The sequence below is a fragment of the Bubalus bubalis genome, chromosome 24 (assembly GCF_019923935.1).
Source record: "Bubalus bubalis isolate 160015118507 breed Murrah chromosome 24, NDDB_SH_1, whole genome shotgun sequence".
Lineage (NCBI taxonomy): Eukaryota > Metazoa > Chordata > Mammalia > Artiodactyla > Bovidae > Bubalus > Bubalus bubalis.
This window is the reverse complement of record NC_059180.1, coordinates 11,744,164-11,763,921: the sequence shown is the minus strand read 5'-3', so window position 1 is coordinate 11,763,921 and position 19,758 is coordinate 11,744,164. Positions and strand designations below refer to the sequence as shown.

The following is a 19,758-nucleotide window of genomic DNA, read 5'->3' as shown; positions in this document are numbered from 1 at the left end:
GAGCCTTAGGCCACAAGTTAGATCTCTTGGAATAGAGGTCCCTTTAGAAAGGAAGGCCTCTCCCACCTCAACCCAGGGGCTGGAATGTGACCACTGAAACAAGGTAAAGAAATGTGGACCTGCCTAGTTAAGAAAGGTATCTTGGTATAATTCATTGCTGTCTGTAATTTCTCCTGCGACTCCTCTGGGCAAACATAGACCTTACATACTACCGCAGTCAAATGCCCTCATGCAGTGAACAATCTGTAAAACCATATATGGTAACCCTGTACACATGTGACTTTGGAAAAATCTCTAAAGCCTCAGTTGTGTGTGCACGGTCAATCACTCAGTCGTGTCTGACTCTTTGCCACACTGTGGACTGTAGCTCGCCAAGATCCTCTATCCATGGAACTTTCCAGGTAAGAATACTACGGCAGGTTGCTATTTTCCACTCCAGGGGACCTTCCCAACCCAGGGATCGAACCAGTGTCTCCTGTGCTTCCTGCACTGGCAGGTGGATATTTTACCACTGCTCCACCTGGGAAGCCCAAGCTTCAGGCACCACACCTCAAAACAAATACAATACCACCTGTACCTCATAGGGTTGGAAGGAGGATTAAACAGGGTAAAAGATAAAGCACCCAGCATAGAGCCGGGAGACTGAGGACCAATGACTTAGGAAATGTTAACTGCCACTTCTCTGTTTCCCCCTGGCCACTTATGTCCATGCCCCTGGAACTTCCTATTAAGAATGGATTAGACTAAACCATTGAAAGTAGTTAATGCGTTCAGGATTAGGCAGTCCCTAGGAGCTCTGTCACAGAAGTTAGCTGTTTACATAGCACTTGAGTGTTGAAGCTTGCTTGCTGTATGACCCACTGTGTTGTACAGTACTAATCATTTAACCTGCATCATCTCCATTCCACTTCTTTATAAATTGATTGCTTGTTGTAACCAAATATTGCAGTATACTACACTAGAGGAGGACACTAGTTTTAAATTTCACTTCATAAATTCCATCTGGGAAAGCTTTTAAATCCACTCAATGACTGTAGTGGATAAACAGAAATCTTACCCACATAAACCCCAAACCCTAACCACTCCCATGACATTCAGTCATTTTCACTCTGGGAACAAATCTGAATTCTTTTTTCCTAAATTAAAAATTCATTTTAAAGAAAAGTAGTATTAAACTACTCCATAAACAATAAACCACACTTAAATCTTGGTTGTAATAAATATCTCCTGCCTACAGCTATTAGATTCCACAAGTGAGTTTTTTAAGTTTATCGGCAAAACAGAATATTTATTCTGACCGTGATATGCTTTCTGTGGCTTCAAGTTCTCTTGGTTTCCATTCTAATACTTGGGGGAGGGGAGGGTCCTGTCCAGAAACCTGTAACAGATTTATTCAGGAGACAAGAGTGCTATCAAAGATCACCATTTCACCACTGTGAGGTTGGTTTTTGCCTTAGGACAATAATATCAAACGGTGGTACCTTTGCCTCTCTCTTATTTTCTTTCTTTTTTTTTTTTAATTTTATTTTCTTAGTGATTGATTAAAACTGTAAAAATTAGTTTGAAAAATCAGCAAATTACCTAGCAAGAGTTAAAGATCTAGGGTAGGCATTTTACTCAAAGGCCTGGCTAGCTTTTCAAAATGAACTGTAACATATACCTTTGCTCAACTAAAGAACTTGTCAGGGGTCGAGGGAGGAGCTTCTTATTTTATGAGTAAGCGCTTATATTATTATTTAAAGTAGGTAGTGAAGGTAAGAAGGATCTAAAGTGGCACAGAGAAGACACATGTATATACAAGCTATCCCAAACTCCAAATTCAGCCACTGGAATTTAACATCCATGGCCCTAAGATCTAGGATTTCATCCTAACACAACCTCAGGTTGAAGCTGGGAGGCAGCCACACAGGGCCTAAGGAGGCCGCTGATGCGAGGGCTGGAAGCAGACAGTTTACTTCCACGTGACTATGCGCTTATACTGAGGACAATCACGAAGCCCCGATCTTATCATCTAGGACCTCTTTCTTAGATTATAAAACTCATCACTCATACTTAAAAATCCTGACGATTATTCATAAGAGTCTATTTTAAAGTTCTATAAAAACAGTTACATTTATAAAAAAAATCTTGTATTTGGTAATTTTCTAGCCCTAAGTTTGGCATTTCTATAAAAGAGCAAGGTAAATTATCTTCATAGACCTTTTAAGTTTCACACAACTTGAAACCTAAAAATACTATGAAAAGAAATCCAGCCACTCATAATGTAAACCGGTGTGGCTTTTCCAAGAGGCGATTTGCTAATACATGGTTAAAAAAAATAAACATCTATATTCTCTTTCATCAAAAATATTGCCCCCAACAGATGAAAAAGACAAGACTAAAGGATGGCTCATCAAACAGTGATTATTTCAGTGAAAAATCTGAAACAATTCAAAAGCCCAACTGTAGGGAACTGGTTAAATAAACTACATGATGGAATGCTAGTCTATATCTAGCCATTTAACAAATGGTTACTTCACTGATATTTAAACAGGCACAAGAGAATAAGCTACAAAAACCATCAAGAACAGTATGTACAGATTGACCCTTTTGTTGTTGTTATTCTGGGCTCAAGGGTGGAGCTACCAGCTGGGCTATGGGGGCAGGAGGGGAAGAGGCAGAGTCCAGGGACAAGGAGTTTGTTAAGAGGAAAGAGAGGGCCAAAGCACTGTGCACATGGGAGACAGTATGTGTGGTGTAACGCAGACGCAGAAAAACATGGAAGTGACAGGGCCAGTAAACGGCTGAAGATGTGGGGTATGCCTGCTGCATGGAGAGAACAGCAGACCCCTTAGGAAGGAGACTTAAAAAAAAGAAGTAAAGAGAGAAACTATAAAGAGCGTTTAAAGGCATACTCAGGTGTTTGGAAATCTTCTGGAAGCACAATGGAGAAGCAGAGGATTTTAGTATCGCCAGTGAGATAAGAATGATCCTATCTACCTTTAGATCACGACCCCTAAGATATGTCTCTAGCCCAGTCTCTCCACCAATCTTAAAACCAGACCCGTACTGCCAACTGAGTTTCTAATGGTTTATACCACATGGTTCATGAAGTCTAATACTTGCCTCAAATTTAAGAAGTCCTACATCAAGCTTTTAATCAAATCTTTAAACCTACTCTATTCTAGAAAACCACACCAAAACCATCCATTTTTGCTCTCATACTTCCACACTTAAAAAGTTGAAAAATTTGCCTTAAAATTTTTCAACTCTCTCATTCCTTCATTGAGCACCCATAGCCCTTAGTTCGAGCAGCTAACCATCTCTTGGTGAGATACTGCAAACAGTCTTGTAAATGATCTCTCTCCCACTCTACCGTCCATACTACAGTGCTGTTGTTATGAGCAACCTCACCAAATAATAAAAAACAACACTCCACTCCCTAGTTTCAAAGCCTCTGAGGGCCCACTAGTGTCTGCCACTAAACTGTAAAGTCAAACTGCCTCCTGATGAGGTTTTCCTCAGCTTCTTAATTTACTACAGTGTATAGAAGGCAGTTTCTTAATATACTAACACTTGGTTCAGATCTATGTTAAAGCCACCCCATGGTGCAAATAAGTGAAAATATACAAGTGAGTGTTTCTGCAACAATGCCACACTGTATTAAAATGTGTATTCCTGGACTTCCCTGGCGGTCCAGTGGTTAAGAATCCACCTGCCAATGCAGGGGACACAGGTTTGATCCCTGGCCCAGGAAGATTCCACATGCTGTGGAGTAATTAAGCTCATATGCTACAACCACCAAGCCTGTGCTCTAGAGCCCGTGTGCCATGATGAAGAGAAGCCCTTGCTTGCTGCAAGTAGAGACAGCCCACGCACAGCAATGAAGACCCAGTGTAGCCCAAAATAAATTAATAACATGTGCATTCCTTAGTATATGTCCTGTGTTTACTTTTGGAGTATCAGCAGTCCACCTGGAATATTGTAGGTGTTCAAACAATTTGACAATTTGTTCGTTCAATCAACTTGTTTTACACATATATGACACAGTGGCAGTACTGGCCTGTGTAAGAATTTTAAGGGTAAGTTTCTTCTTAAGGAACATACCCCATCCTAAAAAGATTCTTCCATGGGTGAATCTCATCTATGCATTCACCATGAAAAGGTATCAGCATCCCATATCACCCACAAATCATTCATTAACAAATAAGACTTGTTCTTTAGTGCTATTTGGAGTCTTAACCAGACCATGAGTTTTAATCAGCAAAATAAAAATCAACTGGCTCTCGGGGTTCTTTGGCCTCATTAAAGAATGCATGAGAGTGACACATTAAACTTGTTTTTATAAGCATACATGAAGCTTGCCCTAAAATCCAAGCAGTTCTAGGACAATATAGAATAGTTAACTCTCTAATGCAGGATTATGAGGTTATCATCTCTTTTATCAGAAAATAATAAATCTATAGATAATATCTAAAATCTTACACTTGCTGACCAATATATTTGTGGCAAGGAAATCTGATAAAAAGTTACAGTGCTGCTGAATTTATATCAAGAAGGGAACCGGCTTAATCTATGATTACCACAAATTTCTTTTTTATGGAGTCTTCTAATAATATGTCCCAATAAACGAGCTCCCCCTTTTGTTCATTTACTTTCCCATTTATAAGTACTGGTGCTTCCTGGTCTCAAAAAATTTATCAGATTGATTGCCGAAAGCCAACATCTATCATTTGCTTGGGAACAGAGCTAAAGCTTGAATAATCTACCAGAGTTCTACATATTTTAACGACGTGATGATGATATTCATCACTACAATAGCTAATGCGTGTATACTACTCACGTAACCAGTGCAAGTTCCAGTGTACACTTCACGTTCTTGCTGTTCAGTCGCCCAGCTGTGTCCGACTCTTAGCGATCCCATGGACTGCAGCACACCAGGCTTCCCGGCCCTTCACCAACTCCAAGAGCTTGCTCAAACTCAAGTCCATTGATTCAGTGATGCCATCCAACCATCTCAGCCTCTGCCATCCCCCTCTCCTCCTGCCTTCAATCTTTCCCAGCATCAGGGTCTTTTCAAATGAGTCAGTTCTTTGCATCAGGTGGCCAAAGTATTGGAGCTCCAGCTTCAGCATCAGTCCTTCCAATGAATATTCAGGACTGATTTCCTTTAGGATGGACTGGTTGGATCTCTTTGCAGTCCAAGGGACTCTTAATAGTTTTCTCCAACACCACAGTTCAAAAGCCTCAATTCTTCAGTGCTCAGCTTTCTTCACAGTCGAACTCTCACATCCATACATGACTACTGGAAAAACCATAGCCTTGACTAGACGGACCTTTGTTGGCAAAGTAATGTATGCTTTTTAATATGCTATCTAGGTTGGTCATAACTTTCCTTCCAAGGAGTAAGCGTCTTTTAATTTCATGGCTGCAATCACCATCTGCAGTGATTTTGGAACCCAGAAAAATAGTCTGACACTGTTTCTACTGTTTCCCCATCTATTTCCCATGAAGTGATGGGACCGGATGCCATGATCTTCGTTTTCTGAATGTTCAGCTTTAAGCCAACTTTTTCACTCTCCTCTTTCACTTTCATCAAGAGGCTTTTGAGTTCCTCTTCACTTTCTGCCATAAGGGTGGTGTCATCTGCATATCTGAGGTTATTGATATTTCTCCTGGCAATCTTGATTCCAGCTTGTGCTTCTTCCAGCCCAGCGTTTCTCATGATGTACTCTGCATAGAAGTTAAATAAGCAGGGTGACAATATACAGCCTTGACGTACTCCTTTTCCTATTTGGAACCAGTCTGTTGTTCCATGTCTAGTTCTAACCATTGCTTCCTGACCTGCATATAGGTTTCTCAAGAGGCAGGTCAGGTGGTCTGCTATTCCCATCTCTTTCAGAATTTTCCACAGTTTATTGTGATCCACACAGTCAAAGGCTTTGGTATAATCAATAAAGCAGAAATAGATGTTTTTCTGGAACTCTCTTGCTTTGTCCATCATCCAGCGGATGTTGGCAATTTGATCTCTGGCTCCGCTGCCTTTTCTAAAACCAGCTTGAACATCAGGAAGTTCACGGTTCACGTATTGCTGAAGCCTAGCTTGGAGAATTTTGAGTATTACTTGACCAGCGTGTGAGATGAGTGCAATTGTGCGGTAGTCTGAGCATTCTTTGGCATTGCCTTTCGTTGGGATTAGAATGAAAACTGACCTTTTCCAGTCCTGTGGCCACCTCTGAGATTTCCAAATTTACTGGCATACTCAGCGCAACACTTTCACAGCATCATTTTTCAGGATTTGAAATAGCTCAACTGGAATTTCATCACCTCCACTAGCTTTGTTCATACTGATGCTTTCTAAGGCCCACTTGACTTCACATTCCAGGATGTCTGGCTCTAGGTGAGCGATCACACCATCATGATTATCTGGGTCATGAAGATCTTTTTTGTACAGTTCTTCTGTGTATTCTTGCCACCTCTTCTTAATAACTTCTGCTTCTGTTAGGTCCATACCGTTCCTGTCCTTTATCGAGCCCATCTTTGCATGAAATGTTCCCTTGGTATCTCTAATTTTCTTGAAGAGATCTCTAGTCTTTCCCATTCTGTTGTTTTCCTCTATTTCTTTGCACTGATCGCTGAGGAAGGCTTTGTTATCTCTCCTTGTTATTCTTTGGAACTCTGCATTCAGATGCTTATATCTTTCCTTTTCTCCTTTGCTTTTTGCTTCTCTTCTTTTCACAGCTATTTGTAAGGCCTCCTCAGACAGCCATTTTGCTTTTTTGCATTTCTTTTCCATGGGGATGGTCTTGCTCCCTGTCTCCTGTACAATGTCACGAACCTCCATCCATAGTTCATCAGGTACTCTGTCTATCAGATCTAGGCCCTTAAATCTATTTCTCACTTCCACTGTATAATCATAAGGGATTTGATTTAGGTCATACCTGAATGGTCTAGTGGTTTTCCCTACTTTCTTCAATTTAAGTCTGAATTTGGCAATAAGGAGTTCATGATCAGAGCCACAGTCAGCTCCTGGTCTTGTTTTTGCTGACTGTATAGAGCTTCGCCATCTTTGGCTGCAAAGAATATAATCAATCTGATTTTGGTGTGACCATCTGGTGATGTTCATGTGTAGAGTCTTCTCTTGTGTTGTTGGAAGACAGTGTTTGCTATGACCAGTGCGTTCTTTTGGCAAAACTCTATTAGCCTTTGCCCTGCTTCATTCCGTATTCCAAGGCCAAATTTGCCTGTTACTCCAGGTATCTATTGACTTCCTACTTTTGCATTCCAGTCCCCTATAATGAAAAGGACATCTTTTTTGGGTGTTAGTTCTAGAAGGTCTCGTAGGTCTTCACAGAACCGTTCAACTTTGGCTTCTTCAGCATTACTGGTTGGGGCATAGACTTGGATTACTGTGATATTGAATGGTTTGCCTTGGAAACGAACAGAGATCATTCTGTCGTTTTTGAGATTACATCCAAGTACTACATTTCGGACTCTTTTGTTGACCATGATGGCTACTCCATTTCTTCTAAGGGTTTCCTGCCTATAGTAGTAGATATAATGGTCATCTGAGTTAAATTCACCCATTCCAGTCCATTTTAGTTTGCTGATTCCCAGAATGTCCACATTCACTCTTGCCATCTCCTGTTTGACCACTTCCAATTTGCCTTGATTCATGGACCTAACATTCCAGGTTCCTATGCAATATTGCTCTTTACAGTATTGGACCTTGCTTCTATCACTAGTCCCATCCACAACTGGGTATTGTTTTTGCTTTGGCTCCATCCCTTCATTCTTTCTGGAGTTATTTCTCCACTGAACTCCAGTAGCATATTGGGCACCTACCAACCTGGGGAGTTCCTCTTTCAGTATCCTATCATTTTGCCTTTTCATACTGTTCATGGGGTTCTCAAGGCAAAAATACTGAAGTGGTTTGCCATTCCCTTCTCCAGTAGACCACATTCTGTCAGACCTCTCCACCATGACCTGCCCATCTTGGGTGGCCCCATCTTGGCATGGCTTAGTTTCACTGAGTTAGACAATACACGACTGCTGGCAAAACCATAGCTTTGACTATATGGACCTTTGTTGGCAAAGTAGTGTTTTTGCTTTTTAATATGCTATTAGGTTTGTCATAGTTTTTCTTCCAAGGAGCAGGCGTCTTTTAATTTCATGACCAGTGTACGCTTTATATTTGTCTTATTTAATATACAGAACCCTTTAAGGTAGGCCCAATAATATCTCCATTTTACAGATGGGAAACTGAGGCATGGGGAAGCATAACTGGCTTCAGATCACATAGACAGTAAGTAGCCAAGCTAGGGTTCCAACCTAGACTCCACTCTCTTTAACCTCGACATCCTACTAGATGGGATCATTCTGTTAACATACTGAAAGGGAGAGATGACAGATAAAGAGGTGCATTTCAGCCTAGAGCATTCTGGTCAGTATTTCCTCATAAGTCTTCAGGTTATAGATAAAGAATCTGTCCAATTCCATTCATATTTTTTCACCAATTTTGAGTATTAATATGTAATCAGAATGTACAGCATTTTCTTTGAAATGTCTAACTATGAAAGCATTAGTAGATATACTGTTCTGTTATTTCTCCCCTCTGGATAACACAACTTTGAAATATAATGTGAGCCACAAATGCATGTCACATATAGGATTTTAAACTTTTTTAGTAGTGATATTTAAAAATTTAGAAAGAAAATAGGTAAAATTCATTTTAATGATATATTTTATTTAACCTAATATGACAAAATAATTTTTCAACATATAATCTGTACAAACTATTAAAAACAGACTGTGCATTCTTATTTTCACATTACAGCTTCAAAATCCAGAGTGTTTTTTTTTTTTTTTTACAGTTACAGCACATTTCAATGAAAACTAGTCCCTGCTTAACAGTCACATGGGGTTAGTGGCTACAGTAATGAACAGCACAGTTCTAGAGCATGTACCCGACTCTATGGTCAAAGTAAATATGAAACCATGCCTCTTTTCACATATTTCCTTCACAAACTTTTTGCCTTGATCTATTATCGTCTTTAAACTACAAAAAAAAAAAAAAAAGAAGAAGAAGAAGAAGAAAAAGAAAACTTACATGATACCTTGAAGGTTGCCTGATGATCAACATTAATTGCTAACTGAATGTGCCCCTAGACACACTTTAATGTGTCCAAGAGAGGAGTTCAATAACGCTTTCCTCAGCTCCTGTCTTACCACTTAACTGTTCTGTGGCCCAAACAGGAGGTTTGAGTAACAAACTGAAAAGTAAAAATATGTACCTACTTCTTGAAAAACAAGCTGTGGGTAGGTCAAATTGTCTTTTATTTCCAATGCACAACATTTCTCTCTCTGTGTAGTTACCTACATGGAATATAGTTGAATCTGGTCACTTCACTCTGACATTAATTCTTCAGTTAAAAGTGAATTTCACCCTAAATTCCCAGTCTGGATTTTCTCTCTCAGCAGTCAATTTGAGGCTATCAACATTAGATCAGTGGGGGAGAGTAGGGTGTGGAGAGGCTGGAGGTGGGGGCACCTCATGGATAGCAATGGCTGTTTTTTACCACTCATGCTTCATTTACTCAACAATTAAGTACATGTTAACCCTACCACCCTATAATCTTGAAAATGTGAAAAATTAATTTGAACAAAATTTTCCTCTCTACCCTACCTAAGAGTAGGGATAACATCTAGTAAAAACAGAATTCAACCTTTACAGGATTATTCAATTTAGTTGGTAAAAATCAACTGTTAGTACACTCCCACCAACCAGTCCCCTCAAAAAAAAAAAAAGGGCAGAGGGTGAAGGGAGGGAGGGAGAATGTCAAAACAAAAGCCTGTGCTAGAAAATTTACAAGGAAAAAGAACAAACATCCTCTTTGGGAATTACTCTAGGCTACACAGCAAAGAATTATAGCACGTAAACTGAGGTTACATAAACACTCTAATAAAATCCAAGGCTTGATTTATAGAAGCAGCCTGTCTCGGGCTTGCTTCCATAGAAGACCTAGGCCTGAAAACCAGCAGAGCTGCCCTCCACCTCCCCAGCAGCAGGAGGAAAGGTTTGCTAGGAGCTGCTATCCTCTTCGATGGCAGGGGTTAGTGGGGATCCACTGCCCCCAGTCTACAGAAGGCTCTCCATCACCACCCCCAAGCTCCAATCCCCATCACCACCATGAGCATAAAAAAGAAAAATACAAGGGCAAAGCAGTTGTAAATAAACTGAGTGACGCTCACACACCCTCAGACACAGAGAAAGAACTATTAAAATAAAATCAACTCGATAAATACAGAATGATGTGTATGAAGGCCCCAGTGATAATCAGGAGAGGCTCTGTTTGCCAAACTAGCTCAAAGAGGTTAATTCATGGTGTTAGAGAACTCTCAGGTAATTCTTTTTCCAAACTCTCTTCCATCTCCACAGAAGCTCTGACTTCAGCCCTTGCCTCCATCTAGGGAATGGAATTCCTTTCTTCATGCAGGTGTTGTTTCACCTTTACTGATAGCTGCTTCATTCAAGTACCTCATCAACATTCATTTATTACCACTTTCCTACACATTGCTCTTCATACAAGACAAGGGTTAATGGAGAACAGCCTTGATGAAAGGTGTGCCATAATTATGCTCACTGTTTCTAAAGGAAGGGGAAGGGGAGAAGATAGTTAAAGAAAGGGAAAAAGCAAGCTTCACAGACAGATAAGCCTTATAGTATATGACCCCAACATTTTTAGTAGATAAAGCTAATTTCACCTTTCAGGGAAGATGTTTTATTTTTATCAGCGGCAAAGAAGTGGACCTGCCTCATTCACACATAATGACATCAGAGGTCTTTGATAATTTTTCCATTTCTAAATTTGCCTTGAGAATTAAAAGTCAAAGTTTTTTAAACGTCATCTTCTTAAATTAATTTAATTGGATGAATCTAAAGTTCAACAGACTATCATGACGCATTTTAAGCTCTACAACATTTTCTGAGACTAAGTGTGTCCAGATGATCATAGCTCCACTCTCACATATAAAATTATTCAAAACTGCGTCAGATAATTAAGACTGGCTTGTGAGAAGGCTGAAAGTCACACTGCTGCAATGTCTCCAAGTAAAACACAGGCTGAATTTCACGAAAAGCATTTAGATTTCTATCAGCTGGTTTGTTAGGCTCACCTTGCAGTGAACGTGCAACCAGAAAGAACCACAAGACCTCAAATAAACAGCTTCATTTCTGAGTCAATGGCCTTTTACAAGTACTCATAAAGCCTCCATGCATAATACAGAGGTGTCACTGGTGAGCCTGGGCTGAAACAGATTCTCCCAAAGAAACTTCCAGAACAAGACTGTGAAACAGAACTAAACAGTGCCATCTGGTGCGAGAAAAACAAGGAAAAATATTAGCTAGAACTGCAAGGCAGCAACTCATTCTAAATCTCAACTTGTATTAGAATTAGTGCTTTACTTTTTTCAGAGAAAGGCCCTAGTGTTTCATGCGTAATTATATTTTTACACATTGAAAATAATGAGGTTTTGTTTTCTTAAATGGAAACAACCCAAACCATCAGCAAGTGAGCTACATAAACTTAAAAACTCCTATGACAGTTTTGATAGGATCTGCCTCATTTGTCTCAACAGGCACCTTAAAAACCTTATCAATTTTTTTATCCTTTGAATTCTATATTGATTGCATCTCCTCTATTCCTCTTTTCTACATGAAGTAATATCATTCAAGTAATATTCTAATCTTTGCAATTTATGCTCAAGCTTTTAGTAGATTTGTTTCCCTTTTCTTTCTTATTTGTTTGGAAAGGGTAGTTATTGCAATTTTTTAATGCTTTCTGAACCCCAGTTGCCTCTGCCCATTTCAGAAACTTCTGACCACTTGACAATAACAAACACAGTATAATGAAATAGCAATTCTGCCAACAATTTATAAAGAGGCCATTATTAAGTTAATTTTATTAGGCTAGTTTAATAGAAAATTGCAACTCTGTTAATGCCATGAATACTTTATAACACAGTTATTCAAAGAATCCAGTAAAATTTTCGAGGTTGCCAAACATGATGATACCAGTTTACCAATGGGAAAACAAAACCAAACTAAGAAAAACTGGGAGATCTGGGGAGGAAAATATTACCTCTACAATATCATATCAAAAGACAAGATTTCTAGATTCTGTTATCATAAAATAGTAATCCACACCACAAGCCATCTATGAAAACAGAATCCAAATCTTGGGAACAGAAAAGACTCAGAAACCATTCTGAACCAAAGAGGTAATAAATCAACTTCATCTAAAATTTAAAAGAGAAAAAGACAAACACACTTATATAAATATGAACAACACAAAAATTTCTTCATTTATTCTTCCTCTCTGAATGGAGGTAAATGATGCAGTAAATTCATTGAATATACAGAAGAATGGGGCTGACAGGCTTTATGCCTTATGACTTATAAAGTGAACTATTATGAATCAACCTACTGGAATCCATATGAATGTCAAAGTCATAGCACCATCCTTATCATTACTAGAGCTGGGGAGAAAGAGAGGGAGGGAGAGGGACAGAGAGAGAGACAAAGAGATGTTCTGTAAGCATGGGAATAAAACAAGGCTCTGAATGAAAACACACAGCTAATCACACCAAATATTCTCCTGGTTCAGGCTACCTGGATACATACTGAGATATGAATGTATGAGTAGTTTAAAAAAAAAAAAAAGAACAAAAACATTTAAATAAGTTTTACAAACAACACATTTAAAAGAGGAAGTATGCGGCTTTTTTACTCCCCTTTCCACAAATGCTTTCCACATTTAGGAGCCCACAGTAAGTTTTCCTCTTTGATAGCCTGTAGATGGTGCTACTAACCTGTTTTTCTCTTGCCTGAAAATTGTTGCAGTTTTATCACTAGAGGAAGCTAATTCATATTATTTTATGCCTTGTAAAGCTTGAGGGGAGGGGGCAAGTGTGAGAAATTATCCTACCTTCTCAATGATCATTCTGTACTTACACATGGATTACATTCTTTAGAAAACAGAAGTGCTAACAACAAAACAACAAAACTATATAAACAAAGTTTTAAATCAAATTATTATAGGTATCTAATGAATGAAATAGTCGGAGAGGTGGAAAAAAGCTGTGGAGATCATCTTATCCTGTGTACCTCTACTTCCAGACAAACACAGTCAAGAGCTATGAAAGCAACTGGTCCACAGCATAGAAATGGTGCCTGGGGTGACCCCATGTCACCGACTCCAGTTAGCCCAACAAAGGAAATTATGGAAAAATAGCATGCCATGCCACTGGCCTTCACCCTTCTCTATAGAATGTCGCTAGAGAGGTTCTAGGATAGCCCCAAGCTCACAAAACTCCTTGGTGGAAGAAGGAATTAGAACTCAGCTCTAAAGCCAAGCAAGGGAACCCTATGAGTCCAGTGACAAAACAAAACCAAGCTAAGATAAACTGGAGGTTCTGGGGAAAAAGGATTTACTGCATTATTTACCTCCATTCAGAGAGGAAAAACAAATGAAATTTTTGTATTGTTCATAGGTATGTATACATCTTTATCTTTCTCTTTGTTAATACACTCCCTCTTTGGTTCAGAACGGTTTCTGGGTCTTTTCAGTTCAGTGAAATCTTCTAGTAAACAACTGCTTCTTTTATACATCTATAGTGAAAGTATATGAATTAACCAATCACTTTCTTTACATGGTTTACTTTACCTCCAAAGTAGTAGACCATTTTTTTAAGGAATAACTTTTGCTTTTTCAGAGCAGTTTTAACTTCACAGCAGAACTGAGCTGAAGGTACAGAGTTCCCATATACCCCTGCCCACCACCCCTACACACATAATATTGCCCCCCCCCGCCATGAAGATGTCACACCACAGTGGTACATCTGTCACAACAGATGAATCTACACTGAGAATATTAGAGTTCACTCTTGGCATTGTGCATTCTTTGAGCTTTCACAAATGTTTAATGACATGTATCCACCACTGTGGTATTATACAGAACAGTTTCACTGCACTAAAAACTCTCTGCGTTCCACCTATTCATCCTCTCTCCCTCCAACCCCTGGCAGCCACTGATTCTTTTTTTTTTTTTTACTGTCTCCATAGCTACCCTTTTCCAGAATGTCATCGAGTTGGAGTCATATGGTATGTGTGGCTTTCTTTCAGATTGGCTTCTTAGGAATATGCATCTAAGTTTCCTGAATGTATTTTCATAGCTTAACAGCTTGTTTCTTCTTAGTACTAAATAATATTCCATTGTCTGAATGTACCACCGTTTATTTATCCATTCACCTCCTGAAGGGCATCTTGGTTGCTTCCAAGTTTTGGCAATTAAAAACAAAGATGCTATAAACACTGTCTGCAGAGATTTTGAGTGGACATAAGTTTTCAAGTCATTTGTGTAAAGACAGAACATTTTTAATAGAGAAATTTCTCAGTTGCTCTAGAAGATACAACATTCAAAGCTGCTTTGGACATACATCATTTCCTCTTCAAGTCTCTTGTTTCAATGAGGAATTTCCTAAAAGGTCATGCTTGGAGTACTAATATTTAACATGTATAAGAATTCCAAATGTTGAAAACAGAAAAATCCCTTTCCAAGTCTTGCTTTAAATATATATTTTCCCCTTTATATTTTTAAAGGTACAGTTAGATTATTTTAAAAAATATAACACAGGGGAAAATATGTAAAGCTGGTAAGGAAAAACATGGAAAAATGTTAGAATGCGAATTATCTCCCCAAATGGCAACCCACTCCAGTGTTCTTGCCTGGAGAATCCCAGGGACAGGGGACCCTGGTGGGCTGCCGTCTATGGGGTCGCCCAGAGTTGGACACAACTGAAGCGACTTGGCAGCAGCAGCCCCCGCCCCCAATAGCTTTTTTTTCTTTTTTTCCAAATAAATTCTAAGTTGGAGAGGAGAAATGTTGCTTGAATGTTCGTTTCTCTGCAAACTCTCCTCCCTGCCAACCCTCTGAAAAAAATTCTTCTCTGTTTTGTTTTGAATTCTTTGAGGAAAAGAGTTATACTTGGATATTTCTCTGCGTCTAACAAGACTGCAGAGGGCAGACACACTGAAACCATAATCACAGAAAACTAGTCAATCTAATCACATGGACCACAGCCTTGTCTAACTCAATGAAACTAAGCCATGCCGTGTGGGGCCACCCAAGACGGGCAGGCATGGTGGAAAGGTCTGACAGAATGTGGTCCACTGGAGAAGGGAATGGCAAACCACTTCAATATTTTTGCCTTGAGAACCCCATGAACAGTATGAAAAGGCAAAATGATAGGATACTGAAAGAGGAACTCCCCAGGTTGGTAGGTGCCCAATATGCTACTGGAGATGAGTGGAGAAATAACACCAGAAAGAATAAAGGGATGGAGCCAAAGCAAAAACAATACCCAGTTGTGGATGTGACTTTTCCAGTGGTCATGTATTGATGTGAGAGTTGGACTGTGAAGGAAGCTGAGCGCTGAAGAATTGATGCTTTTGAACTGTGGTGTTGGAGAAGACTCTTGAGAGTCCCTTGGACTGCAAGGAGATCCAACCAGTCCATTCTAAAGGAGATCAGCCCTGGGTGTTCTTTGGAAGGAATGATGCTAAAGCTGAAAGTTCAATACTTTGGCCACCTCATGCGAAGAGCTGACTCATTGGAAAAGACCCTGATGCTGGGAGGGATTGGGGGCAGGAGGAGAAGGGGACAACAGAGGATGAGATGGCTGGATGGCATCACTGACTCTATGGACGTGAGTTTGAGTGAACTCCGGAAGTTGCTGATGGACAGGGAGGCCTTGGCGTGCTGCGATTCAGGGTGTCGCAAAGAGTCAGACACGACTGAGGGACTGAAATGAACTGAACAAGACTGGATTTATCATGCATCGCATGTGCAGAGTGAAAATTAGTAAATCATTTTATTAGTCAAGTCAATATCTCAAATAAATAACTCTCTTTCATATCATACATATGTTCAATTTACAATAAATTAATTTGAAGATTTTTAAACTATAGGAAATATGCAGAAACTGGGGAATATCTCTTTCAATAATTTCACTATTAAAAATCAACCATTAGAATTGAGCCATGATAAGAAGCTGAAGAATTTTCACTATAGCAAATTTTTAAAATTCATTTTGGTATGTGTTTACTTTTATAATAGAGATTCACTTTGTAATTAGCCCCATTACAACTCAGTCAAATAAAGATGACCTAAATAATGACAGTGGATCAGACTGGTGGAGTGCTTATCAGGTGCCAGGCACTGGCCGGGGGGGTGGGGGGAAGGTGCTTTTCATATATTGTTACCATTTTTATAGCAATCAAGTATGTGGACATCATAACTCCACATCATAAAGGGACCTGGGCTCAAAGAAATGACATAATCAACCTTTCTGAGGTCACACAGCTATTAAGAGATGGAATTTGAATTGGATTTTTGATAGTAAAGCCTATGGTTTTAGCTCTATACCATGTGGATTGCTGAACTAAAATCATTTATGTACACTGATAGCAAAATTTTTATTATAAATATTCAATCCTGTAACTTTCCCACAAAACTGAGATATGTTCTTCAACATTTAATCAACACAATGAAAAGAACCAGATAAAAACAAAAGCCTGAGCACTGTGTACAATTAGGTAAGAGTGTCTGGCAGGAGAGGGCTTAAGGCATGAATCACAGCTGTCGTCTTCCCTGCATACGGCCAGTTATGTCTCACATGGGAGGTACAGTTTTGCAGTTGAGTGAGCCTCCATCTTCATGTATGTATTTATCAAAGTTTTACGGTTCTCTCTTTGGAAACTGAAAATATTAGCAGAAAATAAAATGCCTTCTAGTTAATCTATCATTTGTAAACAGTGAAAATGCTTGAGTGGATGAGGCTTGAGAGAGCGGCAAATGATCAGCAACACTTGGTTTCCAGGCTGAAGAGATGCTACACTACAGGCAACTCCCAAGATTACGACAAGAGCTCCTGATGTGTCAACCCACCCCATATGCACCTGTCAGAACCATTTCTGTCAAATGGCTTAGTTCAGGATACATCCTTTTTAAAGAAGGTTCTCAGTCCTGTTTTCTCAATTTCATCTCTTATTACTATACAACTAGGTACAGTTCAAGTAAAATCAAGATGCAAAACTGGGGAAAGCACTAAATGTATGTACAGATTAAGTTTTTGAAAGCAAGTCTTAAATCTATATATTTCTAAAAGCTAACATTTACCAGGTACTTTGTATCTGCCCTGGTGACTAAGATGGTAAAGAATCTGCATGCAGTGAAGAAGACCTGGGTTCAATCCCTGGGTCAGGAAGATCCCCTGGAGAAGGGAATGGTAACTCATTCCAGTACTCCTGCCTGGAAAATTCCATGGGCAGAGGAGCCTGGTGGGCTACAGTCCATGAGGCTGCAAAACAGTCAAACACAACTTAGCCACTAAAAACAACAAAATAGTTTCAAATATAATTATTTTTAAAAACCTGTTAAATATTTACCAGGACAACATCCAAAATGACCTTCTGAAGGTACATGGCTTGTTTACCCAATGAGATTAAGATTTTACAGGGAAAGAACCTATCCACCTTTTATAATCTCTGCCTCTTTGCATCCCCACCAAATGTCAACATGAGTGTAGCCTGCAATGAACATACTTGGTAATAAGTACATTTAACAGATTTGCATAGGAATTAGTAGCAATGTTCCAACTTGTGTCAGCTCAGTCAAGCCCTTGGTGCCTGCATCTGTTAGGGAAATGGCGTCGGTTTTGTTGACTGGAATTTCTGCTGGAAGAGGCATTCTTCTAGAATACTCTGGGAGCCTCTCTATTTGAATTTATCTGCAATTCCCAGCCCTCTAAAGTCACAGAACCATAGCCCAAAGATACATTGGCTATCTGAAGGTCTACCCAGCTATTACCGTTATTCTCACAGCATTTCAAAGACAAAGGACTGCTTGGAAGAAGAAGTGATCAATTGCGGAGAAAACAGATGACAGGAATCACAATGGGGCAAAGAAAAGAAAAGAAAAGAAAAAGGAGAAAATTCTAGGAAAGCAAGGCTTTTCCTCTGTTGGAAACACAACACTGATGTGCAAGCTTTGGTCACAGGCTAGCCTCTGCTGAGCGTGAAACCGTATTCACTTCAAGCGTAGTGTATTATTCTATATGTGCTAACACTAATGTAAAATTTAAACTTATTATTTAAAAACAGTTTTTAATTGTTCCAAGCAAGTTAAAGGAAGATTCCTATTTCCTTAACACTGAAAATTTATCACAGGCTTTCCAATGAACTTAAAATAAAAATCTTTAACTTGGCTTTGAATTTGGCACGCCTTTCCAGGCTCATTCTTACTTAAAGTCACCCCAGCTCACTCCCAGCCACACTGGCCTTCTACTTTCTGAAAGTCACTCATGTTGTCTTGCCTAAGCCTTTACTGACACTCACTGCTCTTTCTCTCAAAGAGACTGTGGGCAGGCCTCTAGCCCTTGGAAATTCACTTTGAGAAAAGTGATGTAAACTGGGTCATGTACTCCTGCCTCTCTGCTCACAGTATTCTCTCCTGTTCCGTAATAGCACTTATCATATTTTGTAATTATTATGTGGTTTATCAGGGCTTCCCCTACTAAACTATAAGTTCCATTAATATTGGAACCCTATCTGTATTTTTCAACACTGCATATCCACCCCCTAACTTGCAGCTTGCCTCATATTAGGTACACTATGACAACTTTTAGGATGTATAAAAGGATGGATAAAGAAGGCCTGAGGGAGACAGGCAGAAAGAGGCTGAGAGATGAAAGACAAAGTACATGGGAAGAGGAAACGAGGAAGAATCAGAAACTGTGGAACCAGTTAAAACGGGATAATCTTGGAACCGGGAGGAATCAAGAGCCGGCTGGTCCCACCGTCTCATTTCACAAGGGAAGAACACCGCGGTGACTGGAGATCTCACAGCTAACATTAAAGTTGAAATTCTTAAGTCTAATGTTGTGCTGTTTACTCTAAATTGCAAGAGGCCATATAACTTTTGAGAGTAAGATTCACAAAGGTCTTAATCTTCAAGAAGCTATAATAAGGCTGCTGCTGCTGCTAAGTCACGTCAGTCATGTCCGACTCTGTACGACCCCATAAACGGAAGCCCACCGGGCTCCTCTGTCCCTGGGATTCTCCAGGCAAGAACACTGGAGTGGGTTGCCATTTCCTTCTCCAAATAATACGGCAAGTCTAGACAAAAAGAAGACAAAACAAACTCAAATAAACAAAAACATCAATATCTCAGAGCTTGCCTATCTCCCTTCCAGGTTCTACTGATCCAGCAGCCATCCTCCTTCCCTCCTCGCCACTTAAGAGCGGTTCTGACAGGTACTGCACTTTACCTAACCCCCCGACACCCCAGGGCCAACACCATCACTTCCCCACTTACAGATGAGGAGGTGGGAGCTTAGAGAGGGTAAGTCATTTGCTTAATTTGCCTGGATGATGAAATGGATTTAAAAACCAAACAACAAGAATTTCCTATACAGCAGAGGTTCTCACAGATGGCCTCCAACTCACATCATCAAAAGCATTTCACATGAGTTTGAAATGTTTTAGGTGGTGGCATAAAACAGGTAACAGGAATACTAATGGTTTGTTTTCATATGTGCCACTGGGGAGAGCAGGGTTAGATGCCACGTGCACATGTGCTGTGTGTGCTAAGTCACTTCAGTCATGACCCACTCTGTGCGACCCCACAGACTGTAGCCCACAAGGCTCCTCTGTCTGTGGGA

The 19,758-nt window shown here is 39.7% G+C and overlaps 1 protein-coding gene across 9 annotated transcripts in view; it reads right to left on the bottom strand.

Annotated features, from left to right (window-relative positions):
- Nucleotides 1–19,758, bottom strand: part of AUTS2 (activator of transcription and developmental regulator AUTS2) — a 1,208,197-nt gene that overhangs the window by 762,260 nt on the left and 426,179 nt on the right. The gene's annotated exons all lie outside the window — the stretch shown is intronic.